This window comes from Branchiostoma lanceolatum, chromosome 16, assembly GCF_035083965.1.
Source record: "Branchiostoma lanceolatum isolate klBraLanc5 chromosome 16, klBraLanc5.hap2, whole genome shotgun sequence".
Classification (NCBI taxonomy): domain Eukaryota; kingdom Metazoa; phylum Chordata; class Leptocardii; order Amphioxiformes; family Branchiostomatidae; genus Branchiostoma; species Branchiostoma lanceolatum.
In genome coordinates this window covers 14,403,452-14,421,326 of record NC_089737.1, presented here as the reverse complement: position 1 = coordinate 14,421,326, position 17,875 = coordinate 14,403,452, and the positions used below count along the sequence as shown (strand labels likewise).

Here is a 17,875-nt window from a genome sequence, read left to right as displayed (position 1 = left end):
TGGCTTCTAATAAGAAATGAATGATCTTCCTGATTAGCTTCAAGGGGTCATGTTAGAATTAAAGCTTTGTCTCAATTGTCAAACTGGCCTGGTTTCACAAATAATACATTATTGAATGTGGACCAACTAACAAATACATATCCATCAACGCATCATTACCGACAGATCTAAACACGGATTTCGGACAAATCTATAAAAACTACCCTGCAGTCATTAATTATTAGGGTTTGTATGCACTAATTGGCACAACAAGGACTGCATTTGCAAGAGGAAGATTAGAGCTTTGGCCTGTATTGGTATTGGAAGAGCTGGGGGAAATTTTTTGCCAATGGTAAATTGTTCTTGGTCGTTTGGTGTGGTGAGATATCAATTACTTCTGTTGCCCTTAATGGCTTTTTGAATTGTAAAAGTCCTATTATGGATAAAAGCCCTTAAAGTCATTGCCCAACACATGAAAACATTCCAGTGCTCAATTACAGTTTTTACAGCACCAAAATCTTATAAAAGAAAAAAAATTACAATGTAGATTGTTGTATCAACAGAAATTTATCACCAAAAAACACTACCAAAAAGATACAGATCGTTTACAAGCTGAGCAGCGAAAATATGATGAAGAAACACTGGGGCGTGTGCCATAAATTGGCACCTAAATAAATCATAGACACGTCGTCTATCCATCCGCAATGGTGTGAACCATCGAAGTGCCCTAATTCAACCAAATCACATTACCTCTGCCTAAATGGGTCGCTGGGGGGAAATGGGACGAGGATTTTCTTTCCAGCTATTCCATTTTACAGCTAAATCATGGCGATAGCTGATAATGCGAACCTTTTAGATCGGTTTGCTGCCATCTGATGACGCGAACCACCGAGGAATAGAAGAATTTATGGCAGAATGTATCCAAATTCATAATGATAGTGCATAACACAAGGCTTTCAGATCGGTTTGCAATCTATAATGTAACACTGTTAACGTATACCAACCAAGGAATAGAAGAACTTATGGCAGAATGTATCTGAAATTGTAACGATAGTGTGTAACACAAGGCTTTTAGATCGGTTTGCTACAATCTGATGAAGTGATCCGCAGTCGAATGGAGCAAGTCACGGCGGAATGTATCTGAAAGTGTTTAACGCAAGGCTTTTAGATTGGTTTGCAACCTTCCAAGTTGATGCTGTTTATGTTATTATAGATTAAACCACCAAGGAATAGAAGAACTTATGGCAGAATGTATCTGAAATCATAACGATAGTGTGCAACGCAGGGCTTTTAGATTGTTTTCAACATGCCAGCACTTCGATGTATCTACTGAAGAATGGAAGAACGGATTGTATCTGAAATTATAACAATAGTATGTAACACAAAGCTTTTAGATCGCTTTGCAATCTGGAAACACTGTTGATTTCTACCCACCAAGGAATAGGAGAACTTACAGCTGAATGCATCTGAGGTCATATCCAATAGTAGGGTGTGCAAACCTTTTAGATGGGTTTCAATCTGCCAACGCTTTCGATTTATATTTACTAAGGAATGGAAAATTTCTAGCTGGATGCAGCTAAAAGCATATCCAACAGTAGGATATGCAAACCTTTTAAGTTGGTTTGCAATCTGCAAAGTTTAACACTGTCTAAGTATACTCACCAAGGAACAGAATCCAACTTCTAGCTGAATGCTTCTGAAATCATATAAAAAGTAAGGTATGCAAACCCTTTAGGTCGGTTCTTGCAATGATGTTGACATGAATCCATTAGAGAGTGGAAAATGTATGACTGATTGTATCTAAAAACACATCAGTAATAGGGATTTATGTGGTAGCCGTAGCATCGTAAAATGGTCGAGGAAATTTTTTAAGCACTTGCTACCTCGTAAAATTTGAAAAACATTGTCTAATTATCTCGGACGAGATTGTTTTTCACACGTCTTTTGATAACGGTTTTGACCAAGGACTGATGCATACATATAATGATAATTTGTTGGTGCTTTTGTGATAAATTGAGAATTATTGCACCCGATATTACAACAAACAAGGGCCTTGACAAAAATGAATGCTTGCACTTACGCTGAATAGCAATGGAGGCCCGATCTTCAAAGCAGATACATTAAGTGCTGATAAGCCGTGCTGGTTCAAGCAGAAAGATATGATATCAAGCTTGTGAATTATGGACGCATTCTAGCGATATAATTCATGGAGATCAGACTACAATATTCATTTGAGGAAAACGTCACAAAGACTGAGGCATTCTTGTGATATAATTCATGGATAGCACAACGACTGCAAATGCAGAGACTAGTGGATGATGTTGATGATAGCACACAGCAATGACATCTAAATGTGTCTGACAGGGTAACTGACAACAGTATCTTCTTATAAAAACCGACAGACCTACAATGTAAACCACACAGTGTACAAAATATGCATTTAAAGACAGTGTGATATAGAGGCATTGACAGATTTTGCACTGATACCGGGTATTTTAGAGAGATGTAATTCATGAATCTAAGATAAGGATGGCGTCTACTTCATTGACACTCACAACACATATTATCACAAAAACCCAAAGCTCTAAACACACACAATATACACCAGATGCAACGAATGGATGTAGGAGACAAATTCATGATCATCAGTTTGAAAATATGGTGATAAATTAGTGATATAATTCATGGATAGCAGCCAAGGATGATGTTTACCTCACTGACATGCCATCACAATGATATCTTTTTAGTACAGCCCTATGGCTCTAAGCACACACAATATGCATCAGATACATACATGCATGACCAATGTATGTAGGAGATATATTCGATCAGTTTGGGAATGGAAGTATTTTTACTGACATAATTTATGAAGATGTAGATGTAGAATTCATGACTAGAAGATAATGATGGCATCTACTTCACTGTGATATAATTCATGGATAGCACTGTAGATGCAGAGTACAAAAAAGCCCAGCCCTAACCACAGACAATATGCATCAGTTATAAGCAATGGATGTAGGAGACAAATTTGATATAGTTTGGGAATGGAAGTATTTTACTAAGAGACACAATATATGACCAGCAGACAATGATGACATCTACTTCACTAATACTCACAGCGTATAGAAACCCCCACCCCTTACCACACACAATGTGCATCAAATATAAGCATGACGTTAGAGACAAATTTGATAAGTTTGGGAATGGAAGTATTTTACTGAATAATATGATTCATGACTAGCAGACAATGATGACATCTACATGAATTAACATGTACTTCACTGAATTTACAGCATAGAAAAAACCCACCCCTAACCACACACAATATGCCTCAGATATAAGTAATGGATGTAGGAGACCAATTTGATAAGTTTGGGAATGGAAGTATTTTACTGACATAATTTATGATGATGTAGGAGACCCATTTGATAAGTTTGGGAATGGAAGACTTAGTATTTTTACTGAATCAGATATAATTCATGACTAGCAGACAATGATGACATCTACATGACTGTACATGTACATGTACTTCATTGAATTTACAGCATAGAAAAAAACCCAGCCCTAAAAACACACAATATGCACCAGATATAGGCATACGCAGGAGACAAATTTGATAAGTTCGAGAATAGAAGACCGTGGCCACGCGAAACAGATGGCCGCACGAGATGACCCATCATTAGAACGGCGTACTAAACCCACGCAATGGATGGGCACTCGTAAACCGGGTGGACAGTGCCAGTTTTGAACCCAGCAAGCGTCAGAGAATTACTGCAACAGCAAACCCTGATATCATCCCACGTTCCAAAGCAAGCTTGTTCAAAAGTAGATGATTCACTAGATGCGTGCTAAAAATGAGAATGAGGTCCTGTGGGCACATTTGTCCACAGATAAATTTGGTCCACAGTTAGAATTGAAAGGATAGCTGATGCATGCATGTAGAAACGCTAGCTAGATCTGTTTAGATTAAGAAATGTTTCCAAAGCAATTTAACTGGTTTCAGGATGTTTGAATTGATTTGGGTTGCAAACATTGAATGTATAAAATTGGAAAAAAAGGTGATACATGTAGAAAATTTGGGCAGATCTGTTTGAATTAAAGCAACGTCTCCATAGCAACCCAGCCCTTTTCAGGACATAATTAGAATTGAAGGGAAAGGTGATGCATGTAGAACAGCTGGGTATATCTGTTTGAGTTAAGCAATACTACCATTACAACACAATACAACCCATTTCAGGACCTTTCAATTAACTCTGGTTAGAAATCTTGTAAAAATGTATTGAAAGGTGACACATGTAGAAAAGCTTTTTTTGAGTTAAGTGATACCTCCAATGCACAGGAGCTAGCTAGATCTGTTTGAGTTAAGCAATGCCTCCATAGCAATTCAGCCCTCAAAACTAACCTCAGGTCTAACAAGAGCTTTTAAAAAAAGCTGGCGTTTCGGCTACGTTTATGAGTGTGAATTGTCTTTTCCCTTTACTTGAAGTAAAATCTGCCAGAGGAAGTCACTCAAGGGCTGTTCAGTCTATAAGAAAAATTGTCATTTTGGGAAATGAGTACTGTTTTAATAGAGAAAGGCAGATTGGGGAAAGCAATTTTGAAGTTACGTCACTTAACTTAAGTGCTTTTGAAAAAGCTGGTCTTGGCCTACAACTTGTACTTATTTGTAAAATGTATAATAGGCTCATTATAAAAGCTATCAATGTAATTATGTACATGGCACGCAATAAAACATAAAATTTGAAAAAGCACCATTGAATCATCAGCACTATGGTAATTAAGTGAAATAGAAGTTCATAACAGCTAAGGTTCTATCTAAAATGACTACCAAATGTCAAACAAATCAACAGCTACCTCATCCGTATTATTCTGGTTTCCGCATTTACAACATTTCTTCCTTATTTTCCTGGGTAATTTTGCTAAAATTCATGAAAATTCCCATAGTTTTGTGCCGAGGGGCGCCACTTTCCACGTCCGTGTTGTCTGAATGAAGTCGATACTGAACAATGGAGCATTTGCTACTGTAACAAAGAATCGCTGTTTTGCAAACAACATCAAGAGCCTCTGTTTACATCGGGGATAGAAGTTTAGTGGCGAGTGTTTTGCAAGAATCATCTTACCGCGCATAGGAGCCGCTGCACGGTATTTTCCATTACAATGAACAGAAAAATTCGAATGCCGGGTTTGGAATCTATGAAGTCCTGTTCATAAGACAAAGGCCTTGTATATATTAAATGAATATTTAAAAATAACAAATATAAACTATTTCTTTATTTATTAATGAAAAAAATGATATTCATAAATATGATATTGATAGATTAATATAATATCAATATATATTTTTGATATTCAATATCTAAAAAGAAAAAAAAAATCCATGCACGGGCACGAACCCGGATCTTCTGGGTCCGAAGTGCTTCGCGTTGCCAGATTGGCCAAGTTGCGGTACGTAACTAGTCACTCTGGACGTAATGCTATAACCTCACTATATGGTATCATTTATGCCGATTTTTGGTCGTTTTCTTGACGAAATCATTTTTTTTCTTCTGCAATCTTGTGGAATAGATGTAATATGGTCATTTTTCAGGATATCAAAGTCCGAAACCACAATGCAATGATATTTCCGAACAGTTGTAGCAGTTACATGCGGTCGCCCTCCTGTGTCACATGCAAATCTAGCCTGCCTGCCTTTTCGTGCTCTCTTGCCATATAAGGCAACGGCTATACAAGGATTTGGGAACGTATTGCCATATAAGGTCTTATTGTGTGCGACACAGTGTTGAACCAAGCTTCCTTCCTTGAAGGTAAAAGCCAGGACAATGCGTTCCGGCGCGCATGCGCCGAAACGCAAAAAACATGAAATTGAATGGACAAATGATACATAGAAAATTGGGTAGATCTGTTTGAGTTAAATAATACCTCCATAGCAAATCAGACCTTTTCAGGACCATTAAAATAACATGGACTTCAACGACTGGTTGTTTAGAAGAGAAAGGCTAGGTACCGGTAATGCACAATCATGCATGTCATGAGCTAGCTACATGTAGATCTCTTTGAGTTAAGTAATACCTCTGTAACACCAGCCCGTTTAGGACCTTTGAATTAAGTCAGGTTACAAACCTTGGATGTATAGAAAGGTGATACATGTAGCAAAGCTGGCTTGATCTGTTTGAGCTAAGCAACACCTCCATAGCGATACTGTAACAGCCCTTTTCAGGGCCTTTAAAATAACATGCCTACAAACCTTGGATGTATCGAAAGGTGACACATTGAATTGAAATGAAAGGTGATGCAATTTTAGAAGACCTGGCTAGATCTCTTTGAGTTAAGCTCCAACCATTTTCAGGACCTTTATATTACATCTAGCCTGGGTCACGAATGTATAGAAAGGTGATACACAGCTAGACCTGTTTGGGTTAAGTAATACCTCCGTAACAGCGGCAGGGGAATGAGAAAATCCAACAGCGGCGTCCAGATCATCGAACGCCTAACGACGGGCACTTAGCAAATGGGACTCACGCGTGGGGACCGCGGGCTTGCCGGTGCCTGCCATTCTCCGTCAAAGGGGCCACGGGACGTTCTATCCCCGGACGGACCGCCCTCCCAACAATCTGCATCTGTGCCGATTGCCACAGTTACAATCAACCTCCGGGAGTCGCTACACCGCCGCCACCTCGTTACCATCCTGCTAACGACGTGAGATCTCCGCGAAACGATGGAGATTCCGGGGTTGCCGCGACGTTATTCCAGACGGTGGTGTTCCGGGGGAAGCGAGCGGCGTGCCCAGACGGGATTGGGAGCGAGATAAGTGATGGATTATTGGATTCCAGGCGGGTCAAAACCCCATTTGGGGGAGGATGCACCCGGAATGCAAAATTCATCCAAACAGCACACCATCAGGGTCCCCATCTAGTGTGGCACAGGAATCTTTCTGCTTGTATAGGGCAAGACGGGAGATCTTGAGTTACGTTATGTAAGAATGTAACGATAAATGAACTTTTGGCACCCGGAATGCAAAATTCATCTAAACAGCGCACCATCGGGGTCCCCATCTAGTTTGGCACAGGAATCTTTCTGCTTGTATAGGGCAAGACAGGAGATCTTATGTATGATCTGTATGTAAGACTGTAACGATAAATGAACTTTTGGCACCTGGAATGCAAAATTCATTCAAAACAATACCTTTACATAAACACCATCAAGGTCCCCAACCAGTTTGGCACCGGAATCTTTCTGCTTGTATAGGGCAAGACGGGAGATCTTATGATCTGTATGTAAGAATGTAACGTTAAATGAACTTTTGGCACCCGGAATTCAAAACAATACTTTAACACCATCAAGGTCCGCCAGCAGTTTGGGGCAACACTGGAATCTTTCAGCGTGTACAGGGCAGTTTTGAATAATTTGATAATGTAAAGCGTGATTTAGCAATAGATTTGACTTTCGAAATGCAAAATTCATCCAAAACAATACATCATCAAGGTCCCAATCAAGCTTGGGGTAACACCGGAATTTTCTAACTTGTATACAGGGCAGTTTTGAATAACCTGATAATCTAAAGCATAATCTAGAAATAGATTTGACTTGCAGAATGCAAAATTCACCCAAAACAATACACCATCAGGATCCTTGTTAAGTTTGGGGCAGCACCGGAATCATTTCACTTGCACAGGTCAAGAAAGGAGATCAGTTTAGGGTAATCTTATGAATTGTATATAAAATGCAAATGAACTCCTGGACCCCAGAATGCAAAATTCATCCTTACAATACACCATCAGGGTCTTGATCAGGTTTGGGGCAGCACTGGAATTTCTTCACTTGTATAAGGTAACAACCCAGACTAATTCTGTCTATATCAGATCATTAATCTGATGAACTCAGAGATCATTAATCTGATGAAATGTAATCTGGAAATAAATTTGTTACTTGTGGAAAGCAAAGTTAATTATCTAAAATGGGAATTGGCATGTTCTAGGGGTTAAGCCATCATGCATCATTTGACAATATTTTGCTGACCAGTGTCAACCTTGACAGAAAATAAATTGTGAAATAAGAATATTAATTTGAATGAAATGACAGAAAAAACAATTGCAGGATATTTCTGTCAATGATAATTGGGATGATGTAAAAAAATCCATGCTAGCTAGAGCTCTGATTCCAGTAGACCCCATACAGACCACCGAGAGACAGCATGCTTCATTAAAGCTGCCTTCCTGTCAGTTACTTTAATGATACCTGCCAATCACCGCGGCTCTCAAGGGGGTTTTAATGATAAATGAGGCCTAAATATTTGAAAACAATTAAAATCAGCGATGGCAACCTTTCGATACCCCAGTTTGGTAAATTTCCATAAGACTCTAGTGGTTGCAAGCTGATACATTTGTGTAGCAACGTACTTGTCATAAAGATATACTAGTACACTGTATACTAGTACATAAACACAGTATGGTAATGCTCCTATCATTTAAATCCTATCATTTTGCACCTATCATTTTAACTCCCTCCCATTAAAATCATTTTAGAACATTCCAAATTCTCCCTCCCATACTTGTAGTCATAAAGATATACACTGTATACTAGTGCATAAACACAGTGTGGCAAAGATAATACCGCTATCATTTTAAATCCCCCCGAACCAATGCGTCACGCATGGTAGACGGGATAATGATTTCATTTATCTGCTGTTACGCCGGGAAAGGCATATTAGATGTTCCGACACACCTATGTTTTGACACTGCTATGCTCTGACACCCCTAGGGCTAAGGTTAGGGGGTAACGGGAAATAGGGGTGCTAGAAAAATAGGGATGTTGGAATATTGGAGTGTTGGAACATAGGGGTTAAGGAAAATGGGGGTGTCAGAACATAGGGGATGTGGGAACATAAGATAAGGGTGAAACCACAGTGACTGTTCTAGCTACATGTATTGTACTACATAATCTTGTACACCACAAATGCCACATCAAAGTAAAGGATGGAATGTTGGTCTATTTTGCATGCAAAAGTTACCAATATCTAACTTACACAATAGGTAGTAACAGGTTAAGGTAAATGGTACATGTATGTATAGCAACACTGTACCAATAATGTGGAATCTAGCACTAAATTTCTAAAAATGTGCATTCTTTTCTTGGATTGTATCATTCTATAAACATTGAAATCATAGTGAATCAACAACCCCCTACAAAGCACCGTGAGATCTTCTTTAAATCATGACTGTCAATAATCATTAGACTTTATTAGACCGCCTCTCTTCCTCTGAGATTGCAAACGTGAGAGAAATAGTAAGCTTGTTGGGTACAATACACAATCAGTTAGGCAGGGTGGGTGGGGGTGATGGAACAAGGCTATATTCAATGTGCATCTGCTGACCCATATGCACAACTGATAAGTGTAGGAATGCATACAATATTGCATGCACCAATACATTGTCCCTCCATACCAAGGTGGTTTCAAAGTACATTGTATACACAGTTCACCAATTACAACTCAGATCTTGCATTTAACCAAGAAACAAAAGCAAATGACATGCAGCTTGACAACTTCTTAAGAGGATATGATGGCAATTATGTGATAGCGGTTTCTAGTCGTTTCACAACAAAATACATTTTCACAGTAACAATACTGTAAATGCAGAAATGTTAGCAGGGATTTAATTTTGCAAAAGGGAGAAAATGGAGTGTTTGCGGTGGTTTTCAGTTTGCGTTTGAAACAATAGAAGCGCTACAGTCACAAAATGAACTGGCTTTTTGCAGTGGTTCTAGGTTTGTGGTAAAGAGTTCACCGTGAAAACCACGAACATAAAACCACCGTGAACATTTCTAGATTTTACAGCATCGCATGCACCAATAATGCATTGTCCCTTCCTATCAACTTAAAGTGGTTTCAAATCACACCCAGTCTGCCAGTTACCAATAGTGTAGGAATGCATCCAATATTACATGCACCAATGCAATATTGTCTCTTTATACCAAGGTGGTTTCAAACTATAAAGTTTATATAACATTCTACCAATTTGGACTCATATCTTGTTTTTGACCAAGAAACAAAAGCAAATGATATGCCACTGATTTGGAAAATTGTTGAAACGATACAATTATGGTAATTATGTGATGGCTGTACAATAATTGTTTAATCCTATTTGGTCATTTTACAACAAAAGGTATTTTAACAGTAACAATATTTTATCATAGATGTTATAAGGAAATCGAAAGATCTAAAACTGAATAGCGAAGGATATCTGGTTTGCGGTGAAATCCATACACGGTAGACTTACGCAATATCCACTTGAGCCATGGAACATCCTAGGACTAGGATGTGGTCTAGACTAACCCCTTAGCCTAATACTATTGGAAGATTTTGACATATCCAATGTGTGGGGAGAATTATAATAAAAAAAGTCAATAAAACAATTCCCAAAGTAGTATGTTGAGGCCTTACATATTTGAATCGTTGGTTATTGGATTTGAAAAAAGGATGCTGAATTGGAATATCGACATGGAAATACAGTCTAGGAAGAAATTCACTCTGTACCTTGGTTGAATAAGAGAGACCTTTATATATAATTTCCCTGTCATTTCTAACTTGTTATTTCCTTGAAAATGGAGATATCGATTTTGGTCTGTCTGTTTGTTTGTCTTGGCATGTGTCCGCACTTACTTGAGTGGAAGCTTGAGGTAGCTCAGGTTCAAGAATAGCATGTGCGAATGGGGCTCTACCCACAGATTACTCTAGTTTTCTATGCATGAATCTAATGGTGACTGATAGTGTTCCTGCCCTTGGTGCTGAACGCTTTGTTATTATTTGTTATCTTTGTGAAAACAAATATTTTACCTAACAGTATCTTAAAATAAAATCAAAATATCTAAAACTAAATGGCAAATGTACCTTGGTTCAATAAGGAAGTCCTTTATTCATAAATTCCCTGTCAATTCTAAGCCAGCCTTTAAAACCAGGAGCCCTAAGTGATATTTATATGCTGCAAAGAAAGAGTTTTCTTGCCCAACCAATATCAGTTATTTGGCTCACTCCCATTTCATGAGACAACCACAAAAGAAAACCATTATCCATAACTCCCCCGTCAATTTTGAGCTAGCTTTTAAAATAAGGGCCCATAAGTGATATTCATATGCCGCACAATTTCTGCTTGGAAAGACGTACTACCACAAAGGCCTTCATTTCCATGCGAGATTCTTTTATGGCTGAGGGAAAAAAAGATTGTGTTTCCAATCATAGCCCTCAAAACATTAGGGTAAGTGAAGCTTGGTATTCAAGTTCACTCGAGCTCTAGAGATGAGATACACATCAAATTCACTTTCCCAAGGGCACAACATTTGGGACTGCCAGGGATTGGAACCCAGGGCCCAGAACATTGGGTACTGTCGCAAATTTTAGCCAGAGTGATTCAACAAATAAATTTCAACCATGTAAAGCTAAAATGCATCAGGGTACTCTTTCTTCTTCCAAAAACCAAGATATTAAATTGGAATTGCCTAACGTGCAGAAACAAATGGAAATTGGGCAGCTGCCTCGGAATGCCAACTTATCCCTGGAAATGGAAGAACACTTTAAAAGAGTGATTTACAATCCCAGGTGCATTTGGCGTTGGCTTGAGAGTGGGTGTTTTGTGTGGGAGGGATTTGATCGTGGTTACGGCCTCCCTTCCCACGACCAAGAGGGAAACTTTTCGGTCAAGGGCACTCCACTCAAAATAATCTCCAGACTTGGGAAGGTATAGATGAGGGGGGAAATTTGTCCCTGAGGAACATATTGTTAAGTGTTTGTCAAAACTTTGGAGGTCATTGTAAGTGAGTTTGTGCAATGGTAGAAAAATTAAGACATGGGCACTCCTCTAGGTGTAGTTAAGGGGGGAAATTTGTCCCCAAGGAACATACAACTATAAATGCAGAAATGTTCGAGGTGGTTTAATGTTCACAGTTTTCGCGGCGACCGTTTCACCACGAACCTAAAGCCACCGCAAATATTTTTGTCCAATACTGTATCAGTATGTGACTATTAGTATAGCGCTGGCGTGAACTTTAAACCACCACAAACACTCCATTTTCACCTTAGCAGGAAACAAAAACCACGCAAACTTAAATGCATTTACAGTGTCAAGTGTTTGTCAAAACTATGGAGGTCGTGCTGTGACTAAAGTAACTTTATGCTTCACAATTCAAGAACAAAAGAGAGTTTTCAAGAAATAAACACTCGTCTTTTGATGCATGTGGGTGGAGACTGATATTCTGTTACCTTGTGAGCTCTGAATGGTTTCAATGGTTTCTATTTGGTAAGGATCTGTCAAGCAACACACACAAATTCAATCGACTACTGATCATAACTTATACCTAAACAATTCAGGGTGCATTTGGCATTCGTTTGAGAGTGGGTGTTTTGTGTGGGTGGGACTTGATCATGGCTATGGCCTTGCTTCCCGTGACCAAGATGAAAATAATCTCAAAGGATGACATAGTGGCATGCATATCAGGTTTCAAACCCCCATAGATACATGTAAGTGGGACTGGTATTCTGTAACCTTGTGCGCTTTCACTGGATTCCTGAACATTACTTATACCTAAAGTACACCGTTCCAAGGTCATTGCCTGCCAAAGTCATGTACCGTGCTGCCTATGTTAATAGAGGGATGGACCCTCCCCCCTTTCCTCTGCAGATCTGCACCGTTGCATTAACGCTACATCTTCCATTAAACTTAAATGGTGTCCCCTCATGAAAGTCATCAAGCCTCACCCACTGTACGCAGCACGCAAGGCTGATTAACTTTCTTCTTGCTGCATTCTCATTTTGTGTGTTACATGTAGCTCTGTTTAAGCTCCAAATACTCTCTTCATTCATGAAAAATCCAACCAGGGATGTCTCCAGCTTTAAATTTTTTCCATCCACTCATTGCTTGGGAGCTGATTTGTTTTCATTTTCATTGTTGAATTTGTCCTTTTAAGCGTTAAAAAATACATTTTCATCAGTATTATCTCATGAAATTGATATTTTTGGGACGGAAGGAGTTGAATTTTTTCTGTCCCAACAAGCGTCTTTCAAAGAAAAAAATACCGACACGGAACTTCCAATCTTGCAGGCTGAAACATATTTAGGCTTGGTGTCAAGAAGTCTAAGTTAAGGCGAGTAGCACTGTAGTTGTTGAAGGATTGATATAACCTTTTTAAGATGTCAAACTGGAGACTAGACTGTAAGGTTTGAACCACTCACACCGGCATGGAATGCTACTCTTTTCAATAAGTGTGATGGGTTCTTTAACATGCTCAAGGCTTTCCTCAAACACAGGGCCTCAGTGACTACCTTCCATCTAAAGGAATATTCCTAAATGAAGCTTGGTATTCAAGTTCACTCGAGCTCTAGAGATGAGATACACATCAAATTCACTTTCCCAAGGGCACAACATTTGGGACTGCCAGGGATTGGAACCCAGGGCCCAGAACATTGGGTACTGTCGCAGATTTGAACCCCAAAACTTTAAATTCTAAGTCTACAGTCCTAACAACAAGACCAACTATATTATGCATAACTTGACAGGAAGATCTTAACTAAAGCTAGGTACTCATTTCCCCTCAAGCTCTGGTGACTAGAAAGGAATTTGAACCCAAAACCAAGAACAATAAGGGACTGTCAAAGATTTGAACCCAGAAACTTTAGATTCTAAGCCTACAACCCTAAGCACAAGACCACCTATATTGCATAAGTTGACAGGAAGAATGATAAACTAACTACGATACAGACCTGCCCCCCTCCCGCAGAGGTTTAAGGGATTTTGCTGTATTAACAACCCATGAATCTTGATTAGAAAGTAATTAAAAGCAGCTTTTAAATCAATATATCAGCAGGATGCCCTGCATACTGATGCTGACTGATAGTGTTCCTGTCCAAGGTGCTGAACAATTTGTTGTGGTTTGTTTTCTCTATGAAAACAGATAATTCTTTTCAGTCTGTCTGTCTGTCTGTTTGTTTGTTTAATTTTCCTGGTGTTTGAGTAGTAGGTTGGGGTCTCCAGTTTTCTATGCAGGGTTCTGATTGTGACTGATAACGTTCCTGTCCCCGGTACTGAACAGTTTGTTGCCATTTGTTTTCTCTATGGAAACAGATAATTCTTTTCAGTCTGTCTGTCTGTCTGTCTGTTCGTTTATCCTGGTGTTTGAGTCGTAGGTTGGGGTCTCGTAGTTTAAGTTGGGGAGTCGTAGGTTTCTATGCAGGAATCTGATGGTGACTGATAGCATTCCTGTCCCTGGTGCTGAATAGTTTGTTTAACTTATTATGTTTTCTATGCGGAAATTACTACATACTGAACATGAATGATAACTTGGACACTGATGGTAAATGGTAGTCTTCTCTTCTTCACAAGCTTCAAAGAGAACTACGTTCCCGTCTATTTTACAGACAGACAATTAGGATAGTGATCTCAACGTCATGTAGTAAACTCAGCATACTGAAGGTGACGGATAGCATTCCTGCCCTTGGCACTGAACAGCTTGTTGTTATTCATTTCCTATGCATGAATCGCAGCGTGCTGGTAGTGACTGATAGCCTGGCTTATAGGTGTATCTGCATGGGGTGCAGGAGTATACTGTCAAGGACTTTATAAGGTCTTTAACTTTGGTTATATGTGCAAGTTTGCATTTGGTAAAAATTCACTTGTACTAGACAATTTTTGAAGGTTGGAAATGTAAATAGGGAATACCATGATAATGACAAAATAAGTGTAAAATCAAATTTGGTGAACTGCTAATGATATCAACAAAACCTCCCGGTCCATTCACAATCTTTGACATTTTGTATGCTGTCTGTTTGAGGTTTTTGTTGTTGTTGAAAATTTAATGTAAATCATTTCCACTCATTATCTTAAGAAATATTTCCGGGAACTCGTTGCAAGAATTTTGCCCATTAAAGGTGCATCATCAGCCTTCCATCCCTTCAACAACTGCCTATTTACACACATTTTCTTTCAAAGACAATCGTTTCATCAGCATAAAAGGAAAACATTAAATTCTAACCATTCAGAGTTTGGGCTCGATGTACCGTAAAACCATTTTCCTATCAGCACTCTGCTCACACATTCTCCAAGTCAATCCAGTGGAGACGGTATCAAGGAAGATCTAATTAAACCTTCAGCATCAGATTTCAATATAAGTGAGGTCCCTAGCCCCAAATCCATATAATGCACCTCATACCAAGCACTTATCCTCAAAGCACGCTCATGTATATGAAACAGTGATGAAGATGTTTCAGTGCAGGGACCAGTCATGGCCTTTTCAAGTCTCTAAATTCTCCCACCTCTCATGAATCTATCAAGGGATGTTATGTTTTCCAAAAACATGTCAAAGTGACAAAAACAGAGCAGTAACTGGGCATGGCCTTTTCAAGTTCAAATACACCCAACCCTCATGAATGTAACAACAAGTATTCTATTTCCGAAAACATGTCAAAGTGACAAAAACATGTCAAATCCGAACATTATCCCAAGAGCATGCTCATGTATATAAAATAGTGATAAAATTTTGCAGTGCAGTAACTGGGCATGGCCTTTTCAAGACTCTAAATTCTTCCACCCGTCATGAATCTATCAAGGGATATTTGGTTTCCGAAAACATGTCAAAGTGACAAGGACATGTCAACACTGAACATTATCCCAAGAGCACGCTCGTGTATATAAAATAGTGATGAAATGTTTCAGTGTAGTAACTGGGCATGGCCTTTCCAAGTCTCTAGATACCTATGGGAGAGAGTGAGTGAGTGAGTGAGTGAGATACCCACACCCCTGATGAATATACCATGGGATGTTCTGTTTCTAAAAACATGTCAAAGTGACAAAAACAGTGCAGTAACTGGGCATGCTCTTTTCAAGTCTAAATATTCATCATCATCTTTAATACCCCATACTTCTACCAAGGGATATTCTACCCACAAAACCTGAAAGCCTTTTTGTGTATGCAGCAACTGTAAAAGTTGAGAAGACCGCTCTTTTATTAAGAAGCTCTTCTTTGAAGTTAATGGCACCCTGTAAAAGTAAGGAGGGATGCTTACAGTTCTAATCATCTGGGAATAAAGAATGGAGAGAACTATCAAGTTCAACCACCGTCACCAGACTCTTAACAAATAGTGTAGACTGCAGGAAGTATTTACTCTAATAATTGAGCCAAAACTTTTAAATATGTGACTTGAGAAATGATCGCAACTTGTACAAACTATTGATTCATTAAAAAAAGTCTTACTATGACGTTCAACTTAGAAATATCAACAAACCTAATATAGTAGCTCTCTAAAGCTTGGCATCAGAAATTTAAATCTTAAAAGCAAACTCGATACTAAAAGCTTTTCCATGTAGCCTAAGATGGAAACTATGACAGCCTTTTCAAATCATTAAGTCTATCAGTGCACTTGGGGAATATGATCATTCAAAGATATGGAAGAATTATTATGGTAAAACATAATTTTAATTTTCTATAAAGAAATATAAGTTATACCATGAAACCTTTAGCTCATATCTATTGATGGCTTGTATGTATTTTTGGTAAGTGTATGACTGCATGTCACTGTAACGTCAGCATATAAGGCAATGTTCACATATATAAGGTTATTATCCTGTATATAGCTTCATACGCTTGTATCCAAAGAGATATTGTATGCAACAGTCTCCTGCCTCCCAGATGCAATATTGACGAAAGACAATTCAAAGAGATTCGACAGCTATAAAAGGTTTGGATACCAGGCTGTATACCAAATCCCGAGTTCGAATCCAGTCATGTCACCGATGCTGTGCCCTTGGCAAAGGCACTTTACACGACTTTCCTCACTCCACCCAAGTGTAAATGGGTACCTGACTTCGGTTGGGGAAAGTCGTATTGAGGTCACCTGGTGGCGCCAAATGGCAGCCGCCCGGACCCTTGCGACAGTTCCACAAAATACAAGTGTGGATAAGATATCATATGTTTTGTATTGTGTGAAACCTGTAAAACCCTGCATCAATTCAGCACTAGAAAGGCTGCCATTGCGGGTAATTTCTGACCAATAAAAACCATTATCAAATGCGCATTGCGTTCTGTGAATGTGCTGCATATCACATTCATATTCTACTCCACACTACTGAATATCAATTTATATCTTTTTCAACAACATTGAAGTTCAAGCTAGACTGATGCGCAGCACAGAAGGAAAGCAGAAATAATGCAGAAAAGAACTTTGCAACAGATCTGAGTCAGCTTATAGATGTGACCCATGTCACAGAGACTGCCATTCTCATATAGGACTGTTTAGCCATAGCTGACGCTGAAGGGTTTTACCATGGTTAATATTGACGGACGGAGGCCAGATTAATAAAAAATCACATCAGATACATTCTATGCATGTCTATGTAGTGGTGGCAAATCAGGATAGGACTTACCTTGTTTACATTCCACTAGACTTGATGTTTTCCATTTCCCAACAGAACATTATGGTTCACTCTTGTCATTGCTCTCTGCAGAAGAAGAGAAAGAGAATTGTGCCTGTTAAAAACATATCAATCAAGGAAGGGAAATAGGGCATTCTTATAAATCAATATTCTTCAACACATGTGGCTCACAGTGTAACAGGCCAATATGTACCCCCAGCAAACATGTACTTGGGTACATTCCAGCCAGAGCTACATTCTTATATAATATTATTGTTTCAGCACATGTGGCTCCCAGTGTAATAGGCCAAAATGTACCCCCAGCCCTAATGTATCCGGGTACATTCTAGCAAGGGGTACATTCTGGCCTGCTACATTTTAAGGATTTGACAAGTGCCTAAGAATCCAACGTAACAGCATAAACCAACCAGCTAAAATATACTCAGGCTAGGGGTACCTTCTGGCCTATTACATAACTGTTGCACTACAGTATTCAATATGTACAA

At 39.0% G+C, this 17,875-nt stretch overlaps 1 protein-coding gene across 2 annotated transcripts in view; it reads right to left on the bottom strand.

Annotated features, from left to right (window-relative positions):
* The window catches only part of LOC136421740 (leucine-rich repeat and immunoglobulin-like domain-containing nogo receptor-interacting protein 2), a 49,358-nt gene extending 31,905 nt beyond the window's left edge, over window positions 1-17,453 (bottom strand). Inside the window, exon 1 of one of the 2 annotated variants that reach the window (XM_066409253.1) lies at window positions 17,382-17,453. The gene's annotated coding sequence lies outside the window, so the exon portion shown is untranslated. Of the gene's footprint in view, window positions 1-6,498; window positions 6,737-17,381 lie in introns of those variants that run through there. The other variant, XM_066409254.1, reaches the window with a different exon arrangement.
* Between the last annotated feature and the right edge of the window lie 422 nt (window positions 17,454-17,875).